Source organism: Triturus cristatus, chromosome 1_1 (assembly GCF_964204655.1).
Source record: "Triturus cristatus chromosome 1_1, aTriCri1.1, whole genome shotgun sequence".
In the NCBI taxonomy this organism is placed as follows: Eukaryota; Metazoa; Chordata; class Amphibia; order Caudata; family Salamandridae; genus Triturus; species Triturus cristatus.
This window is the reverse complement of record NC_140579.1, coordinates 266700995-266721113: the sequence shown is the minus strand read 5'-3', so window position 1 is coordinate 266721113 and position 20119 is coordinate 266700995. Positions and strand designations below refer to the sequence as shown.

Here is a 20119-nt window from a genome sequence, read left to right as displayed (position 1 = left end):
TGAACTCCCATGGGTGTACGACAATATCTACAGGTGGTAGGTTATTCTTAGATGGAATGTACACCTTGGCAGAGAAACTAAAAAGACAGATTCCTGCACAGCCATCTATTCCTCAAACACGAGGGCGAGTGATGGTTCAGTATATAAAATGTTATTAACAAGAGATTTCACAAAAATGAAATGCACTGTCAATAATTAAATGGACAGAAAACCAAACCAATGACTCGCAGCTTGTGAGCTGTAAAGCCACAGCAAGGCACCAACCGCTTTACAGGCCATTCACACACCTTTCATACGTGATACACACAAGACCATTCACACAACCAGGCACAAAAACAACACATTACAACATTCACAAAAAGGGACAAGGTACACCCTGCTTCAGAAAGACAAATATTACTGCACAGCCATCTAATCCTCAAGCACACACACATACTGGTTGGATTTGGCACGAGGGTGAGTGATGGTTCAGTATATACAATTGTATTAACAAGTGATTTCACAAAAATGAAAGGCACTGTTAATAATTGAAAGGGCGAGAAACTGAACCATTGACTCACAGCTCGTGAGCTGTAAAGCCATGACAAGGCACCAACCTCTTTACAGGCCATTCATACACCTTTCATACGTGTGACACATACAAAACCATTCACACCGCCAGCCGCGGGCCCATCACATTACAACACTCCACCAGCAGACAGCGCCATTCAAGGGCCCATCACTTTCACACGCCAACATTCCTGACACAGCAACCACACAAGCTGATGGATTATGTGGAGTGGCACTCAGTTAGCAGTGTGTTTAGTGACCAGCAGCAAGTCACTACTCACACACCGCCAGCCGAGCACCAGTCCATGCACACCGCCAGCCAAGCGCCAGTCCACGCACACCGCCAGCCAAGCACCAATCCACGCACACCGCCAGCCAAGCACCAGTCAACACACACCGCCAGCCAAACACCAGTCAACACACACCACCAGCCAAGCGCCAGTGCACGCACACCACCAACCAAGCGTCAATCCACGCACACCGCCAGCCAAGCGCCAGTCAACGCACACCGCCAGCCAAGCGCCAGTCAACACACACCGCCAGCCAAGCGCCAGTCAACACACACCGCCAGCCAAGCGCCAGTCAACACACACCGCCAGCCAAGCGCCAGTCCACGCACACCGCCAGCCAAGCGCCAGTCCACGCACACCGCCAGCCAAGCGCCAGTCCACGCACAACGCCAGCCTACACACACCGCCATCACATTTAGGATTTTTTTTTAAACAAAAAAAACACACAAATTGTAAATAGATACAAATCTACCAACACAAAATCTGAAACTAAATACATTGCACTAATGCCATCCTTGAAACAGAATACTTTTTTTTAAACAATACAGACCAGGCAGTTCACTTTACCACTCAAGGATGCTCCCAAAAAGTATTTTGAGTGTGGTACGCTCTAAAACAAGCAGGCACACACAGCCCAGGGTTACGACACTCGGGCAGAAAAGACGAGTCTCCTTCCGCACACCTCTTCGCCAACAGACTCTACATCTCCTAGTGGGAAAGTCTTTAGAGGATGTGGGAGGAATGTAATCAGGAAAGTGGCGATCTTTCAATCGAGCCACATCCTCCACCACTCCAACTCTAGGAACACTTGCCTGTTCCACAACAACAAGGCTGCCTATCACAAAGTGCTGAAACTGAACAAATGTCAACTTTGATCCAGGAGAACACTCCTTGAACACAACAAAAGCATTGAAAGTTGCTAAGTTGAAGAGATGAATGACCAATTTCTCATACCAAACATAAGCCTTACGAATAACAGTGTAAAGTTCCAACCTCTGATCTACTCTGTCAACACCACCCATGTGCTTATTGTAGTCTAGAATGCACACTGGTTTGCGCACTTCAGGCACAAACAGGCACAGGTGAAGTACTCTCATCATGGATGTAGTCAGCATGTACACATCCCTCCTGTCTACAAATTTCACAGCTAGTAGTTCATCACTACGCAAGGAACTACACTGTCCCCTCTGAAGTTTTTTGCAAACAAGCTCTTTTGGATAACCTTTACGGTTAGAGCGGATTGTGCCACATGCAAAAGTGTCCACTTTAAACAATTCCTTAAACAATTGCACAGCAGTGTAAGAGTTAAAGGTACAAATGGTGGCCTCTGTTAAACAGTCTTCTAACAAGATCCCACACAATTTTCTCAGAAACTCCAAAAGTGGACGGACAACAATAGTGGAATCTCTATCAGTGTACACACGGAAATTAATAACATATCCTGTCCTACTCTCAGACAACATATACAGCTTAATTCCATAGCGTGCCCTCTTGCTGGGGATGTACTGCCTAAAAACCAAACAGCCCTTGAACAAGACCAAAGACTCATCAATAGATATTTCTTTCCCTGGAGTATAGATCTCTGAAAATCGATCTACAAAGTGATCGAGAACAGGTTGAATCTTAAAAGGACGGTCACAGTCAGGGTGAATACGTGGCAGCACCAAAGAATTATCAACAAAATGCAGCATATGTAGCAAAAGTAGATACTGATCACGAGTCATAACTGCAGGAAATATGGCTGTGGCCATCAAGGGACTGGTAGACCAATATGAGGCCAGGGATGGCTTCCTTATCAAACCCATCAATAAAGTCAAACCCAAAAACTTCATCTCTTCCAGATTTGTGGGAGTCCACCGGGTAGCTCTAGAGTGGGGCCTAAGGTTGTCACTGTTGTCCCTCAAAAACTGTTCAGCATACAAATTAGTCTGCTCAACAATCTCACCCAAAAAGACATCATCCATAAACAACTGAAAAAACTGTATAGGCAAAAAATATTCACAATCCACTCTACACCCTGCATCACCGCTAAAGGCAGGCAACACCAGCTGCACCATGTTTGGATCAACCCAGAGTCCAGCACTTCCAGTAGGAAGCCTAGCAGCCTCAAGCTGCAATCCAGATGCCTCTTGCACCATCAGCACAGCAGTATCCTCCTCTAAAACAGGCACTTCATCCGCACTGAGAGTTACTTCATCCACACCAAGAGTACCTTCTTCTGCACTGTGAGAACCTTCATCATCTGATGATTCCATTTGGAGAGAAAACTCACTGCCAGAATCTTCCCCTCCCTCCTCTCCCTCAGACGCACTGTCAGTCTCATAATCCTGCTCAGAGGAAGATTCAAGAAGCATACCAACCACCTGTTGAGCAGTCATTCTACGGCTAGCCATAATGCTTACTAATAAAGGTAACTTGTCAAACAAGTCAACAACAACAAACACTATGTAAAATAAGAAATAAACAAAAAGCACCTTTATCAAAAACACATATATACTCCAAAACGATACCACTCACTTGCCAGAGGCAGCTAAACTCACCACCACCTACTCTGCACAGACACAGTATGGCTCAACAATATCTCACTAAAAAAGAAAGAGAAAAGAAATTACACATAAGACAATGCAAAACACATCGCAAAGAATTTCATGCTCAAAACACTAACTAAATATGCTGCCATTATGACACCACTTACAAAACAATTCATTCATACATTACAATATTACTCATTTGGAATAAATAGAACAAAAATGTTTTTCTTACCAAAAAAAATGCAACTACGCAAAACTGCAGAATAACCACTGTCGAAACCGCAAACAGGAATCAAAAACTTTACACTAGAATAAAAAGGAGAAAAAAACATTACAATCACATATGCAAATAATGCACCGGTCTACCCACAACCCACCAGCCAAGATAACGGGTAGGTGGGCCTAAGAGTATAAATTAAACATTCACCCCCGTAAAAGGGCAGCAACCCTTGCGGCCACTCCCCCAACACAAGCATTTTAAAAACCCTGGTGTCTAGTGGCTTCTGCTCCCCCAAACACCAAAAACAACACTCACACTAGAAATCTGCCCCCCCAGGGGGTAGACACTAACTAAAATATTGTGGCCATAAGGGGAGCGACCCTTGCCTATGGGGCCACTCCCCCAAAAAACAAAACGCACAATACAAATCTGCCTCCCCCACCCCCCAGGGGGCAGACACTACCTAAAGTTTTGGGGCCATAAGGGGAGCGACCCTTGCCTAAGGGGCCGCTCCCCCAAACACCCAAAAAAAACACGCACAATAAAAATCTGCCCCTCCAGGGGGGCAGACACTACCTAAAGTTTTAGGGCCATAAGGAGAGCGACCCTTGCCTAAGGGGCCGCTCCCCCAAACATCACACACAAATTATCCATTTTTAATTTAAAAAAAAATCCCTGGCGCTAGTGGTCATTCCTGCAGGAATGCATAAAAGAGGCATCGGTGAAAGGAAAACCCTTTCCTTTCCCCCGATGCCTCTTTCATTTAAATCCCCCCCCTCCCCAGCCCCAAAACGTACCCGTTTCTTCTCCGATGCGCAGGAAGCAAATGACTTCCTGCGCGTCGGAGAACAAAGAGGAACCTCCAATGACGTTTACAGGGAGAGGGGGGGGGGGCGGCGGGAGGCAGGGGAATAGCTTCCCCTGCCTTCCACCGAGAAAAAAACAAGATCGAAGTCCCACCGGGGGAGCGCCAGCGCTTCCCCGGGGGTGGGTGTCATGACGGGCTGGACTCGTCATGAGCACACGGCCACTGTGTGCCATGACGAGTCAAGCTCGTCATGAGCACCCAAAGGGTTAAGCTTGTATAGCGCACATACACCAAACGGTCTCTTGGTGCTAGGTAACTGTCCCAGCACGGCTCAGGAAACTTATTACACAACAATACACACATCACATCTGTGTTATTACACTTTTTAAGGTCTTTATTCAGTGAGCAGTCTCTAGGTGCTGATCACACCCACCATTATACATTTATGATTAGTCAGCTCCCATATCAAAATGTCCCCATGCTTCATAATTAATTTCACATTTGTTGTCCACCATTCCCAAGACACATATACATGGCTCACATCATGAAAGTTGACATCTAACAATGATGTACGTATTACATGGGTCACACGCCAACTTGAGAACTGGAGAGTCCCATGATACACCTTTTACACTGGTGTCACAAAAATGTCGAGTCACACCCCCCCCCCCCCAATAATGCATATACTGGAGGACTAAAACATGTCATAGACGTATTATATAGGCCTAGTGACAAGTTTAAAGGCTTTGCTCTAAGACTTTCTATCCCAGGTTAGGTTGCATGGCCAGAACGGTTGTGGGGGTCAAACAATTTAAGTAATTCAACAGGTATGTTTATAGATACTGGTTGCCTTTTCTTCCAACCTGTTGCAGTATATGTATCAAGAGTCAACAGACTCAAGTGCAGTTTTAGTAAAGATAGCAGTTTTGTGACATTTCACCAGCAAAATCAACAGGTCACTAGACGGAGAAACATTTGCTACAAATCACATGATCCTTTGTCCCATATAGAAGTGAACCTGGAGATGTGTTGAAGTCTTTGCAGTGATCGAACAACACCAGCAAGGCAGTAGAATGTATAGTTATCTCCCATTGGCAAAAATTACTGCCCTGTAACTACACAAACTACTACCTCAGCCAGTGAAATGCCCAACATCCCGTCCAGGGGAGAACGATGATCTTGATGAAACATGGGTATGCAGAGTTTCACATATATCTAATCTACATCAAATTAATTTCAATACAGTTTCCTCCTCATCAGATGCCAGTGCTCAAAGTTACAAAGCAACACACAGTGGCAGACGTGTTCATTTCCCACTAGACTTGTGCCAGTGCAGGTCTGCTATGGCTGAGCGAGGCCAATCATGAGTCTGAATGAGACTGACTCTCTGTCCCAAGTAGCCTTGAGAAGACAGGCCTGCACACCACTCGGAATACACAATTTAAGTGCCCATCCCATCCAGGGAGTCATTGCTCTGTCGACAAGAAATGTCGGGTAATCTGGTTACCAGAAACCTTTTCCTCTCCAGAGCATCACAAACATCTCCCAAAATTACTAGGTGTGATGATAATGCCGTATTGCACCACATTGATTTCCAGGATTGTCCATGGCACTCGAAGCAACCTCTTCCTACCAGAGAGGATAAGCATTAATAGTAAGTGTCTACCTTTTATTAAATTTGCAAAAATACATGCGTATGAACTTATTACTAGACATGCCATTTCTGCCATTTTATATGGACCAATGTATAGTGTGCAATATCCCTCTCAGAAAAGTCTGCACATGCAGCGTTCGAAAAATATGCACATAAACTCACTCCCCATACGACAATTACCAGTACAAAGACTATTTCCTTGCCATGCAACATAGTTGTGTAAAACTGAAAATATAAACCACACGGACTAGTTAATTTCATCCCTGTTAAATCCAGAGTCTGTCACATACCTTCCCAGAGACACAAGTGTAAAAAGTCACTCATTGAACAGAATGACACTTAAATTCTAGCAACTTAAAGTAGGTATGCTAATTTTGACTTTTAAGACATTACACACAGAATTCTAATTGTGTAATTGGTGGCAAATTATGGCATTCTCGCTTGTCATCCTCATCTTCTAAATGGTTATTAATGTAATAAGCACAGGCAAAGTAAGTCTTGTCTTGACAGGTCTACCATGTTTTTAGGTCTGGCTTGACAGTGTAGCAGTTTGCAAGATCTACTGTTACGAATTCTTTAAAATGCAAAGAGAGTGAGCTTTTATTCCACCCAGAGAAGTATTACTATCTCACCTCATATTATAGGAGGTTTGGTATATCATTCCACCTCCCAAGGTGTGTGTGTATTGCAATGCACATGGGACTATTTTTACAGTGCAAAAGAACTGTGAAGTCTCACTTCAAGGTATACAATTAGGTTTCTTTTAAATGCATTATATAAAAAAAGCAATTTTTTTTCAGGTCTCATCTACAAAAGGCTGCACCTATCCATCAGAGATCTCATGTTATAAATACAGTACAAAAATGTATACATACAGTACAGGCGGTGAGCTTTTGGTAAGGCCCCTACATACATTGGCTATAGTCATTGTTTTTAGGACCTGCAACTGGCCGAATGGGCTGTCCTTAAAGAAATGGCAGTTTGTGGAAGATAACTGTTGAACTGAGATTCTCTCCCCAAACCTCCCTTTCCCCGACTGCCTCTGTCTCACCCTTTTCCATCCCAACGTACAAAATGGGGCCCACCATCATCTGCACGTTGCCTGCCACCATCAAGCTCATTATTATAGCTTTGCCAATGTCTGAGTTGCACCCATTGGCAAAGCCAATAGCATAGTCCAGCCATCTTGAATGAAGAAAAATATTCCAGAATGTCCATTGTGCATGCATGTGCATGCACAGTGGTCATCTTGCAATGTATTTATTTTTTATTTTTTTTTTAAACAATTTTTATTAACGTTAATATTGTACCTTTCATCATACAGAGTTCATTCTCAAGACACATTTTGTAATCATATCTGTTGACTTTAACATTGGTGATAGCACTCTTTAGTGGCCATACGTCATCTTTGCATACAACACAGGTAGCCTCCTGAAAGCATTCCCATACGTGGACCCTGTCCCCTCTAATAGTGAAGTGTACCCTCTGTATTATTCGCTGAGGTCGGACTCTGATCCCGACAGCGGGGGTTCGCATATATGATCCCTGAATGTGTTCCATTTTCTCCATATCCGCTGCCATCGCCGGGGGCAACCCCTATTACCACATACCACCTTCTCCGCTACCATGGCGCCATCTAAGTCGCGACACCACCATGCGTGCGAGTGGGTTGATTGCGCCCCCCAGTGTCGTGCAATATTCCTCTTTGCCAATACCAGTCCTATGGTCACCCAGGTTTGTTCGGCGTGGTTGAGGTCAGTATCATCCCATACATTCAATAAACACATCCGAGGCTCCGGGGGAACATCATGACCGGTTACTCGGGAGACCGTTGCCATAACCTCCCTCCAATATCCAGCAATGGCAGGGCAGTCCCAAATAGTATGAAAAAAGGTACACTGGAGGCCGCATCTCCGCAGGCAAAGCGGATCATCCTCCCTCCCTATATTATGTAGTGTGGATCTAGTGTAGTATATCCTGTGCAGTATTTTAAGGTGCACCAATTTTAGTGTGGATGAAACCGCCACCTCCCGCGGGGACGCCATCGCCTCCTGCCATTCGTGCTCATCCATGTCTCCCATGTCTACCTCCCACTTCCTTTTGAGAAGTTCTGTGGGGTCTTTTTGATGGTTCACCAACTTACGATACGTCAATGATATAGCTTTCTTGGTCAGATAATCTGTGAGAAAGCGATCCTCGAGTGGGGAGCACTCAGGTGGGGTGGTCCCACTAGGTATGGCGCCCCTTAATGCATGAAACTTTCCGCCCGTTTCATCTGATATTCTATCTGCAGTTGCTCAAACAGGAACACCTCACCCCGTTTCCAGAGGTCACCGACCTTGGAGATGCCTATCAGTTCCCACCCCGCAAATTCCTTACTTAAATGCATCATGCCTATCGCGGGGGAGACCCATAACTGCGTTTGTCGAGTGATCACCCCCTCCCAACCAAGCCTGCGCTGCGCCGTGTGCCATATGTGTATGGTGTGTTTTGTAGGGCCCGTTAGTGTATTTTTCAGGGATTTATCGTACAAGGCACAAAGTACTCCTGTTACCCCCATCTTATGCCTATCCATGCGAAGGGCCGGATCATCTTGCGGCGCATGCAGCCATTGATTGATTACCGTGAGCTGGGAGGCCCAGTAATATAAACGTATGTTGGGTAGAGCGATTCCCCCGTCGTACCAACTCCTCATCAGTTTGCAGAGAGCTATGTGGTGGCGCCCGCCTTCCCACAGCAGACTACCCACCTCCGCCTCCACCAATTTAAAGTAGGAGTCTGGTATCGGCATGGGCGTATTTTGCAGCACATACAGGAAGTGCAGGAGGGCCATCATCTTGAACAGGGCTGCTCTCCCCAGCAAAGTCAACGGAAGGGAATGCCAGTGTTTGACATAGCTCCGGAGTCTTCGAAGGGGCGGAAGTAGGTTGCATTAAAAAAATAGGGCTGGGTCAGGAGTGACGTCAATGCCGAGGTATCGGAACCCATTCTCCGCCACCGAAAGTGTTACTCCTCTAGGGAGTCCATGTAGGACGTAAAGTACTGAATTCGCCCAGTTGATCAAATAACCGGATAATCTACCATACGATTCACAGATGTCTAGCAGGCTACTGATAGACCATTTGGGGCGCGTCAGATATACCAAGATATCATCTGCGTAGAGTGAGACGCGGTCGTCCCAGCTCTGTCCATTTCAGTCCTGTTATAACTGGGTCCTGCCTAATCCATGCCGCCAATGGCTCTAGCACTAGGGCGAACAGTAGTGGGGAGAGAGGACACCCTTGCCTAGTTCCTCGCCCCAGCGGAAAGTCCTCCGATAGCCGTCCGTTCACCGCCACCTGTGCCAGAGGCGTGCTATACAACAAACGCACCCATGCACAAAATATGGGCCCAAAACGCGCAAGCACCGCAAAGAGGAAGGGCCACTCCACGCGGTCAAACGCCATGCTGGCATCTAGCGATATAATAACTGCATCCTCCTGAATGCAGGGCCCACCGGCCAGTATGCCATGCAACCGTCTAATATTCATCGCTGTGTTGCGCCCCGGCATGAAGCCGGATTGATCAGGGTGTATGAGCGTCCGCAAATGAGGCTGCAGACGTGTCGCTAACACCTTCGCTAGAATCTTTGCTTCCACGTTGAGGAGTGAGATAGGCCTGTAGGAGGTGCAGTCCTGAGGAGGCTTCCCAGATTTCAGAATCGCCACCAGTGTTGCGACTCTGGTCTCGGGGGAGTATGCCCTCCTTTAGACTGGCTTCATACATTTTCCGCAGGTGCGGAACTACCGTGTCTGTCTCACTCTTATACAACTCTATCGGAATCCCATTCGGCCCCAAAGCTTTCCCAGACTGGAGGCCCCGAACGGCCAGGGCGATCTCTTCTATGGAGAGGTCAGCCTCTAATGCACCCGCGTCCTCCTCAGTCAATCGCGGAAGACGTATGTCCCGCAGGGATGCTAGGTTGTCCTCAACGGTGGCCGTTACCACAGAGGTGTACACTTTTTCGTAGTGTGTTGCAAAGGCCCTCACTATTTCGTCAGGATGCGTCACAACCTCTCCAGTGGTCAGACGTATCTGCGTTACCCATCTGCTGGCCCTCTCTTTTTTATCTAGCCACGCTAGTAGTTTGCCCGCCTTGTCTCCCACTTCATATATTGTATGTTGCGTTTTTGTAAGACGCAACCGGGCTGCCTCCCATAAGTGGTCTCTGTATGTTTGTTTAGCGAGGTTCAGTGCATGTGTGCTCGTATCGGTGGGATCTCGGGCGTGCTCCCTTTCTGCCTCGGTCACTGCCTCCTCAAGCTCCATCATCTGTTGCGCCGAGTTACGTTTGTGGGCTGCAAATGGCCGCGATGGCCTGTCCACGCAGCACTGCCTTGTAGGCCTCCCAGAGGATAATGGGTGAGGCAACCGACTGCGTGTTGTCTTGGAAGTAATGTTTCGTGGTTTTATGTAGGGTCTTGCGCAGGTCAGGGATTTTTAGATAGCCGGGGTGTATCGGAAAAGTGCGTCTCCGCCCTAGCAGACCCGAGGAGCAAGATAGCAACACTGGCGAGTGATCAGATATACCCCTGGGGAGGTGCTTGACCTCCTGTAGTTTCTCAATGCATGCCGGGGAGGTAAGGAGGTAGTCGATACGTGAAAGACTATTGTGCGCGCTAGAGTGATGTGTGTATTGACGCTCCGTGGGGTGGTGTATGCGCCAGGTATCCTGCAATCCCATCGCGTCTATGAAGTCGCGCAAGGGCAATGAAGCTGCGCTCCGCCCTCTCGAGGGGTGCCTGTCCCACTCATCGTCTACTGTGGTATTGAAGTCGCCCCCTAGTATCAGTTGTCCAGGGGCCAAGCCTAGCAGAAAGCTCCCCAGAGTCGGGAAAGCAAACAAGTGCAATGCCGGGGGGATGTACACTGTGACAAAATTAAAGTTGCGCCCTTCCCACTGCCCAGCTATCGCAGCAAAGCGTCCCTGGTCGTCTGTCCACTTCCCTTTCACCACCAGGGGGCCACTTTTTCCCAGATGAGGATCCCAGCACCTCTGGAACCAGCGCTAAATTCTGAATGTGCTATCATTGTAAAACCCCATCTATCGAGCACCTTAACGGCCGTTCCCACTAGGTGGGTCTCCTGTAGGAGAACCACTGACGGAGTATGCCTCTTAAGGTGTTGCAGCACTAGCCCCCGTTTAATTTTGTTGCCCAGGCCATTCACATTCCACGACATCACCGTCAATGGGCCACCCGGGGTCTGGCAATCAGCCCGTTGCAGATTCGTAGCTGGCATTATAATGGTTGCTATTCATGTGTGAGTCGACCCGTGTCAAGATCAAATCCTGCAATGTCTCTACCCTGTCTGTTATAGTCTTAGTCGATGAACGTGTCTTGCGTATGTGAATTCCCATGACCCACTTAAGGTGACAGACGAACCAGAAAACGAAAAAAGAAAACATAAAAATCCAACAACCCCTTAATGAAACCCCCCCCTCATCTACCCACCTCCCTGCTTCCCTGCCAGACGGATCCCGAACTACCCGCCACCCCAACATAGCAGAGTGCTTGAATCCCATCAACAGTACTTGTGTGTAGAGGGGAAGGAAGTCCGAGAGCCGGCACCGCTCCCCCAGCCTCCACGATTGTCTCGTAACCATTCAAACTGTGCACCATCCCGATTCCCCTTGTTACTCGTATGCACAGGGAGCATCTCTCGTAAGGAAGGAGCCCAACAACTAACAGTCCCCGTGCCACCCATTTCTGGTCCCCCTTTGCGGTGGGTTCATCTCCTCCTCCCCATGTCGCCGGTCTCATGGCAGGCGCCAGCAGTTCAGTCTTCCGAGTCTGTACTTTTTGGACATGGCTCCGTCCCCTCCTATCGAGACGGTTGGGAATTCTTGTTTACTTCTGTGTCATGTCGCTGCCGCCTCCTCGATCTGTCGGTACCACCCACATGCTGCCATCCCTCAATCCAGTCGTGGGCCTCCTCTGGCGTTTCAAAGAACCATGTCTTGCCCTGCGCCACCACTCTCAATTTAGCCGGAAACAGCATCGAGTATGAAAGTTCCTTGCGGCGAAGTTCTTTTTTTACCTCTATAAAACTTCTGCGCCGTTTGGCCACCGCCGCTGTCCGGGAAAAAGGAGATCAGGGAATTCTGAACACGCAAGGGCGGCGTCACCCGCGCTGCTTGCAGTATTGCGTCTCGGTCCCTAAAATTAAAGATACGGGCCACTACTGGTCGAGGGGGCGCTCCGGGCTGGGGCCTACCTCCTGGCACTCTGTGCGCCCGCTCCACCGAGAAGAGGGTGGACAGTCCGCGGGGCTGAAGTTTGGATTGTATGAGTTCTTCAACATAGAGGTCCATGGCGGGGCCCCCTTCGTTTTCGGGAACCCCCGTAATTCTGACGTTGTTCCGTCGGGAGCGCCCCTCCTGATCGTCCAATTTTGACGCCATGAGCCTGTTATCAGCCTCCAATCGACTGACCCTATGAAGCAGTGAGGCAGTGTCCGCAGTGAGGGATTTTGTCACCTTCTCCACTTCTTTCACCCTGTCAGTCATTTTTGAAAAATCTGCTCGTAGGAGGGAAACATCCGTGGAGATCGAACCCACCGTAGTCTGCACTTTAGTGAGGGCCGCCATGATATCCTCCAATGTCACCTTGGGTGCCGCTCCGGAGTCCAAGGCCTCCCCCGACAGCCCTCCGCGTACAATGTATTTTTAAAAAAGGCAAAGGATAATTCATCCCAAGATGTCTGCTCTTTATGCACACATGTATGGTGATCATCTAGTAATAGATTTTCAAAAATCATTAGAAAATCCACCACAAGTTGGCTTTGTGCATGCGAGCACATGGGGTCTATAATATCAAGAGATCAGAAGCTGTACTTGGTGGTTTGATTGTGACTAGTAAGTTCTGGTGTGAGGATTGCAGATTCATGGAAGTTGTGCAGCAGGTCATAATGTCAGTGTGGGAAAGAACCATGAATCACTGTCAACAGCTTGTAGGGGGGCCATGTTCTTAACTGAGAGTCACCCAGCTTGGCGATGAAAAGATTGGGTAGGTATGTGTTTGGGCAAGTTCAAAAAGGTCTTTATTGCACAATTAAGCACTCTGTCCAGCAGCCAGGTATCAATTTGCGCCTTAGTGATATGGAATGAAAGGTACGGGTGTATTTTTCATATATTTATAACAGTATTGTGGTGCTGTAATACAGTTAATCATGTAGACTTCCATGCTCATCTTGAATTAAGCAGTTTGCCTAGATTTCTAGGTGAGGGGCAAAGGTCACACAGACAAGGATAATTGGTGGAGGTTATGAAGTGGTGAGAGTAGAGAAGGAGAAAAAGAAGAGGGGTACCATCCTGGATGAATTCAGGTAATGTGATCGAAGGGCCGCCGATTAGTGAATTGCCGTAAGACAATCTGATATTTATTATTATAGTAAAGGTAGAGCGAGAGAAGAAGAGTTCTGTATCATTGGTGTATGGATGATAGTAGAATGCAAAGTAAGAGATGATGTCCCAAAGTTTAGTTTTGTAGAGAATAGTAGAGGACCTGTAAGTGATCCTTTGAGAATCCCACCAGGAGAGAAGTGATGATGAGTACCTTCTGAAGTCCCATACTACTGGGAATGAGCTGTCAGATGAGGATGAAAACCACTGAAGAGGCGTACTGTTGATAGCAATACTTCAGAGATAGGAAAGTAATATGTTGTGATCGACAGTGTCAAAAGCTGCATAGTATGTAAGAAGAATCAGGATAGATGACTGTGCTAAGCAGAGGAAATTAAGCTGGAGAGGGCTCTTTCTGGTAAATAAAGGTCAATGTTGTTGCATGAGAGATATGTAGTGAGTCAGCTGAAGGCAAGGCACTCTAGTATCTTAGAGAAGAAAAGGAAAAGTGCTACTGTACGATATTTGAAGGGGGAAAGGTTAGCACTGGTAAAGCCACAGCTGATTTAAAACAATGGGAATAGATCCCAAACAACTGGAAGTGAAGAGTGGAGCGCTTTACAGGAAGGAGTTAAGAGGTTAGTGGTTAGAGGTCATAAAAGGCCCTAAAAGGCTTGGATGGTGCATATGACTGGCTGTTCTGATAATGGGGATACATTCTATGGGGAAGTTAGGTGAGAAGTGTCAGAGAGTAGTGGCATGACAAGTGTGGGGGAAAAGTGTATGGTGAGGTTAGCAAGTAGGGTAGGGAGGGCATTCCTGACTATGGTGATCTTGAATGGAAATTATTTTGTAATGTCTGTGGCTGAGAGAGTGGAGTGTGTGAAGGAAGGACTTGGTATAGACAATAAGTTACTAATTGTATGCTAGAGACTTTGGGGATGTGGGCGTACAATGGTAGTTTGAAAGTAAGAGGCTTTGACTTTGTTAAGGGTTATAGATGGTGTACTGTGTCCAGGGTAAGGTTGTGCGTATTGAGGTCTTGGGGTCTTAGGTCTGTGCCACTTACGTAGGAGTTGCCTTACCTTAGTTTGTAGTGTGCAAATGTCAGTTGTTATCCAAGGCTGTGGATTTAGAATAGTTGGAGGGCATGTACATAGGTAATAATCCATGTGAAAAGCTTTTTCTATTCTTTTAATGAATGTATCAACAGATGTGGTGTGCTGGAGTGGACTAAGTTTATTTTTAGTTGAGTTTTAAAAAAGGCAGCAGAGAGTATGAGGCATGATTTCTTTTTTAGACAGCAGAGGGGGTGATAGTCTCCACAGTATGTATTAGTAGATGGTCACAGGGAGAAGGATCAATATTTTGCAGAGGGTAGGTAGTATGTTAGATAAAAAGATGAGATCCAGTGACTTGCCTTTTATGTGGATAGGTGTGAAGTGTGTGTTCAGTAGTAAGTGATCTAAATGTAGTTTGAAGAATATGTTTTTCTGTTCATGTATGGTAGTGTAAAGATTAAAATCACCACGAATTATAATGGGGTGAAAGATTTGAATAGGTCAATAGCTGTGTCAAGGTCCTCAAAAAAGGAGCTAGCTGTGCCTAATGGAATGTTCAGCCCTGCCAATTGTCACACATCTCGCGTTACACTAACTCATTTTAAGATACAATAAAACATTACCGCATGTAAAACAATTGTCACGCAAATCAGTTTACTTGAAAGCTGAACCTATTACCGGTTTTCATGGTTTGTAGAGTCCCATATTTTGGAAGGTTACAGAAACACAAAGCAGGTGGCGCACAGCAGCCAATGAGAGTTCTGCTATGCTTTGATGGAACCAGGCTGGTTCACCCCGATTGGACAGTGTTATACATGTGTTATATAGGTAGGCTGACCTGCTTACCTACCCCGGCACTAATTGGCCAGTATAGAATGCACGTGTATGCAGCCATATGGCCAATAGAGCGGAGTTTTTTACTGCCAGGTGGTTTGTGCACTGTTTGTTCTGCTAAAGTAAGAAGTTCAGCAGCCGCCTCATGTGGACAGACAGTGACAGAGACTGAAAGGCCCCAGTCGGCACAGGCAGGATGTTTTCAATTTCAAATTCCAGCTGCAGCCAGCACAGCTCACCAGGAATGACTGCTACCGGTATTAAATTAAAGGACAAGGGAGTCCTCATCGACACCTGCTGCTTTCCCCTGCGAGGGGGGTTCGAGGTGTTCTCCGGGGAGCTTTGTCCAGTCATTGTAAGAGGAAGTGCCAAGGGTCTAAAGGCTATGAAGACAGCGCGCCAGGCCATGCCCTCTTCATATGCGATGAGTATTGTACACTTAATTTCTGATCACTGTTTGAGTTAATTTAAGTACCAAAACTTAGTGCTATAATGCATTGCTCCCCCATCACCTGTAAATTTTGCCTAAAGAAAGAGCCATTCTAAATTGAAATTGTCGATCCGGTGTTGATTTATTACAGTTTGTGCAAAAATGGATTCTGGTTTAAACAAAGACCAATCGATAACGGAGATTCTTGTAAAGGATCAGAACATACATTCCCAATTCCGCTTTCACTGTTACAGATGCCTATAGGAATTGTGATCAGCTACTATAGTTATTAGAAAATGAGATCGGGTTGGCTGAGATTCAAGGTTGTTCCTTTACAATGATATTTAAAAAAAAGTTGAATAGTACAAGAGACACACAGGCATACATGGGGAAAAATAAGCTGCGAGGCACTGTACTATTCTCCCTAATTATTCGGGTCTGAAGAGGCAGAGTAATGCTTAACCGTGAATGATCTACACCTTTAAACTGATGTAGAAAATTCTGACCCTTCTCTGTTCCTTCAAAGCTAGCTTTACAAATTCACAATCTAATGCTGCAGATTAGATTCAACACGGTACTCACGGAATACAGACAGGAGCCTCAGAATCAATTAGGTCACTGTGCTAGCCTGGGGTTTAATGTTCCTTCTGGGGAGAGATCGTAGATTTGTCCAGTGCAAGTTGACTCACCAGTAATGCAGACGGTTAATGTGCCTGCTGCAAAAAACGTGCATCATGCCTATCACAGAACCTAATGTTGCTAAAAGGGATTAGTTTGGGTAGAAATGTATTCTTATTAGCAAAACCAACCCCAACCATTGTGGTACGTTTTAAATCCTCAGTCTGTGCTCCTCCAGATCAAACACTTAAAATATACTGTACAGTTACACAATTGTTTTAAAGTACGATCAGCTTACAAGGACACAATGTGAGTGTCCTTCCATTTCAGGTGCTTTCAAGATCTTAGAGTACCTCGTTGCTCAAATGGGTGCAATTTCTGTTTTATATGTTTCCCTTGTCTTCATTGCTTGATTGTGCTCGTGAGAAGGTGTCACTCATAGTCGTTGACTGTCACTCATAATTACACTGAAATTACGAAAATGTAACACAGAGGCAATCTGAAACCTTGGCAGCTATGAATGTTAGCTCTCAAAGGGGCAATGAAAAAGGTGGAATGCTTTTCATAGGATGTAGGAGGTTTGGTAGGTGAAGGACTTTGGTTATGTGTTTTTATTTATTTTTTACTATAAAGCCAAATCTGCCACCTTTCGTGTAGATTTGTAGTGTGTGAGTGAATGTGGTAAGTGGTATAGTTGATGTGGAGGGAGGCACGAGTGATGGTGTCATTAGAGTCGATCCGACGGCTCAGTGACGATGGTGAACTTTAAATGCGGAATGTGCTTATTGAAATAATACGCAATAAAGCATGTTTCATGTGCCATCGGTGGCTAGAAAAATGCAGACGCAGAGAGTTCTCTGGGATTCTGGATTAAGTATTCGGAGGTCTGCTTGGTGTTCAGCCTGGGTGGGTAGATAAAGTGATGTTTGTAGGGTTTTCAGGGGTGGCCAGTGAGTTGGATGTGGTCTGGCACACAGTGGCTAGGTAGCTGTATTAGAAGCAGCAGAGGGTGTTGAAGGTACTGAACTAAGCTCAGTTCTTTGGCTATTGTGAGGTGGAAGAAAAAGAGGCCTGCGTGATGAAATGATGCCGCATTATAAATATATGCACTGCATGAGATAAATATTTTGAACGGTCGCAAATTAGAAGAGGAAATCCTCCACTGCGAGACGTCAACGGAAAGCTTGGAACGTGGACCTCTTCGGGGTTATGCTTCAGCCAGTAATCTTTTTAAACTGTCCCTTTTAAACAGAGGACCTGCGGCTTTGACACGAAATTACCTAAATCCCATTTCACTAGAGGAGCCGGCCTTGCTGTAAATTTAATGCAGATTATTTCAGATCAGGAAAAAGAACTAATCCAATCGCCCAAAACAACTGACCCTCACACATCTTTGTATAGTAGAAAGGCCACTTTATTTAGAACAGGTAAACTCTCAAATAACTCGGCAATTTATTTATTTCTCTTTACAATTTAGAATACTGAGCCAAAACCATTTCTAAAATCACATTTTCCCATTTCAAAACTTTAAACCAACCTTCAAACTTCTCTGTGTTACCTTTACCTTGTCATTCTTTTCTTCCCCTTTTCCCTACCCGTCTTCCTGGGATGCAGGGTAAGACCGCTCCTGCCTCACCCACTCCAAACCTTGCCACCCAGGAAAACCGAAGCATTTTCCTGTCCCCACCAACCATTGCAGCCATAACTTCTCTTCAGCGATCGTTGCTGTTACACCACAGGTCTACGGCCAATTCCATTGACAAACAATCCCTGATTTCCAAAATGTAACATGACAGGCCCAACTCTGACAAATTAACCCCATCTGCTCTAAATAACTGTCCCTCTTTACTGGTGATGTTTTCGTGTGACAGATACCTTATCCCCATTCCCGCACAATAGTATTTCATTTCTTCATTCAGCTTTTTGCGTGCTCTGTCCATTGCCACTTGGTCTCTCGCTTGCCTCCAATGTTGCCGATAAACAAATTCAGTCCATACAACCGTCGTTCCCAACCAGTTGTCCTTGATCACCGCTAGATCTAATTTCATGTTTTTTAACAGTGTTAGACCTGAAAGCAATACGAGATCATGCTCTCCTAAATGTATCAACAGCAAATTTGGCGGCCGTCTATCATACCTCAATCTTCTGAAAGTTGGGAACAGGTCCTCCCATTTCATGCCGCCTTTTCCATGCCAAAGCAACTCATGTCCTGCACTTGGGAGTCCGAGGCTGCAGCCATAAATCTGTCTTTCAGCGAAGAGGCCTGCCCATTTGACAAATGAATGTCCGATGATCCATACGTGGCATTTCCCGGACAAAGTGCGGATACCACCTAATATAAAATAAAAAGAATTAGCACGCCTTCCCAACATTTACTAAATCTACTTGCGTACATACCGTGTACAACACCTGGATTTCCACCTGCCTATTCTCTGAATGGCATCCCACCCTAACCCCAACTTCGCAGCGTCCGTCGCTGCTCCTATTCTGAATGAATGAGTCGCATACTCTAAAGGTGATTCTCCCACTAACAACAAAACATTTCTCCGCACCCCCAACAGCTGTGTACTGGTAACATGGTGGCCTGACTTATGCACGAAAATATAAGCTGCTGTGGTGGTAATGGATTTGTCCTGAAACCCCTCCCACTCTAAAACTGGGCAACACTCCACCAGGCCACTTTTATTCAGAAAAACCCAAACACCCCTCCCCAATTGGTCAGTTTTTGAACTTCGTAACCAAATCCGAAGCCTCTGCTGTTCGCAAATCACTTCGTCGTAACATATGCCTCCTTTCCCTCTGCCCCCCAATATCTCTGACACTCGAAACGCTCCGAAAAAGAGCCAAATCATTGCCAGCCTGAACAATGCTGTCTCATGAGCGCTATAACAACAATGTGGTAACTGTTGCACCAGTCTCTGCAGCTGCTGAAAAGAAATGGGGGCTCTAGGCAGCCGCCTTGTTACCCTCCTTTTACTCAAACCTTCCAACATTCTTCGCACCAGAATGCCGTTAACAGGGTCAAAGCCCCAGTGTAACTGTCCATAAAAGGATACCCCAGCCAGTTTACCCGCTATGGTATTAGATGACAACCCTTGTTTCGCCAGCCATAGAACAAAGTGCAAGATAATGTAAGTAAACTGTTGCTTCTTCCACCCCTTGCTGTTACATTGTACATAACTCGTAAATTGTAACCACGCTTGTCTGTAAGATTTCCTTGTGGAGTCCGCTACTGAATTTTCCACGAGCTTTTCAATTGTCAGTTCCCGAACGCCCAGATGCTGTCTGACAGAAGGGTTTTGCTGTCGTCCGCCCCTGGCACCAGTTCGCGAAAAAGCTGCCAATTAAAACGTGAAAGGGCGTCAGCAATGCAGTTATTTACCCCTGGTATGTGTTTGGCTCTGAACATAATATTCCATTGTAAACTCACCAACATAAACTCCCGTAACAAGCGTAACACTCTCACATCTTTGGCTTTTTGGTGATTGAGTAGATTCACCACAGACATATTATCAATATTGAACAACACAGATCTATTTTGAAGCTCTTTGCCCCATGTGACCAGCGCTACCAAAACCGGAAAAAGTTCTAAAAAGGCGATGATGCGCCCTTGTGTCATCCAGTGCGCTGGCCACTGCTCCGAACACCACCGACCGTCCCAAAAGATACCAAAACCTTTGGAACCAGCCGCGTCCGAATATATCTGTACTTGCCAGATGAAACGGTCTTCAATGAATTGTAAC

At 46.0% G+C, this 20119-nt stretch overlaps 1 long non-coding RNA gene across 1 annotated transcript in view; it reads right to left on the bottom strand.

Moving 5' to 3' along the window:
* LOC146870106 (uncharacterized) overlaps nt 1–19707 on the bottom strand; it is a 28683-nt gene extending 8976 nt beyond the window's left edge. Inside the window, exons 1-2 of the long non-coding RNA XR_014958984.1 lie at nt 19558–19707; nt 18513–18708 (exon numbers count right to left, since the gene is read on the bottom strand). This is a non-coding gene — a long non-coding RNA (uncharacterized LOC146870106). The remainder of the gene's footprint in view (nt 1–18512; nt 18709–19557) is intronic.
* Nucleotides 19708–20119: the final 412 nt, after the last annotated feature.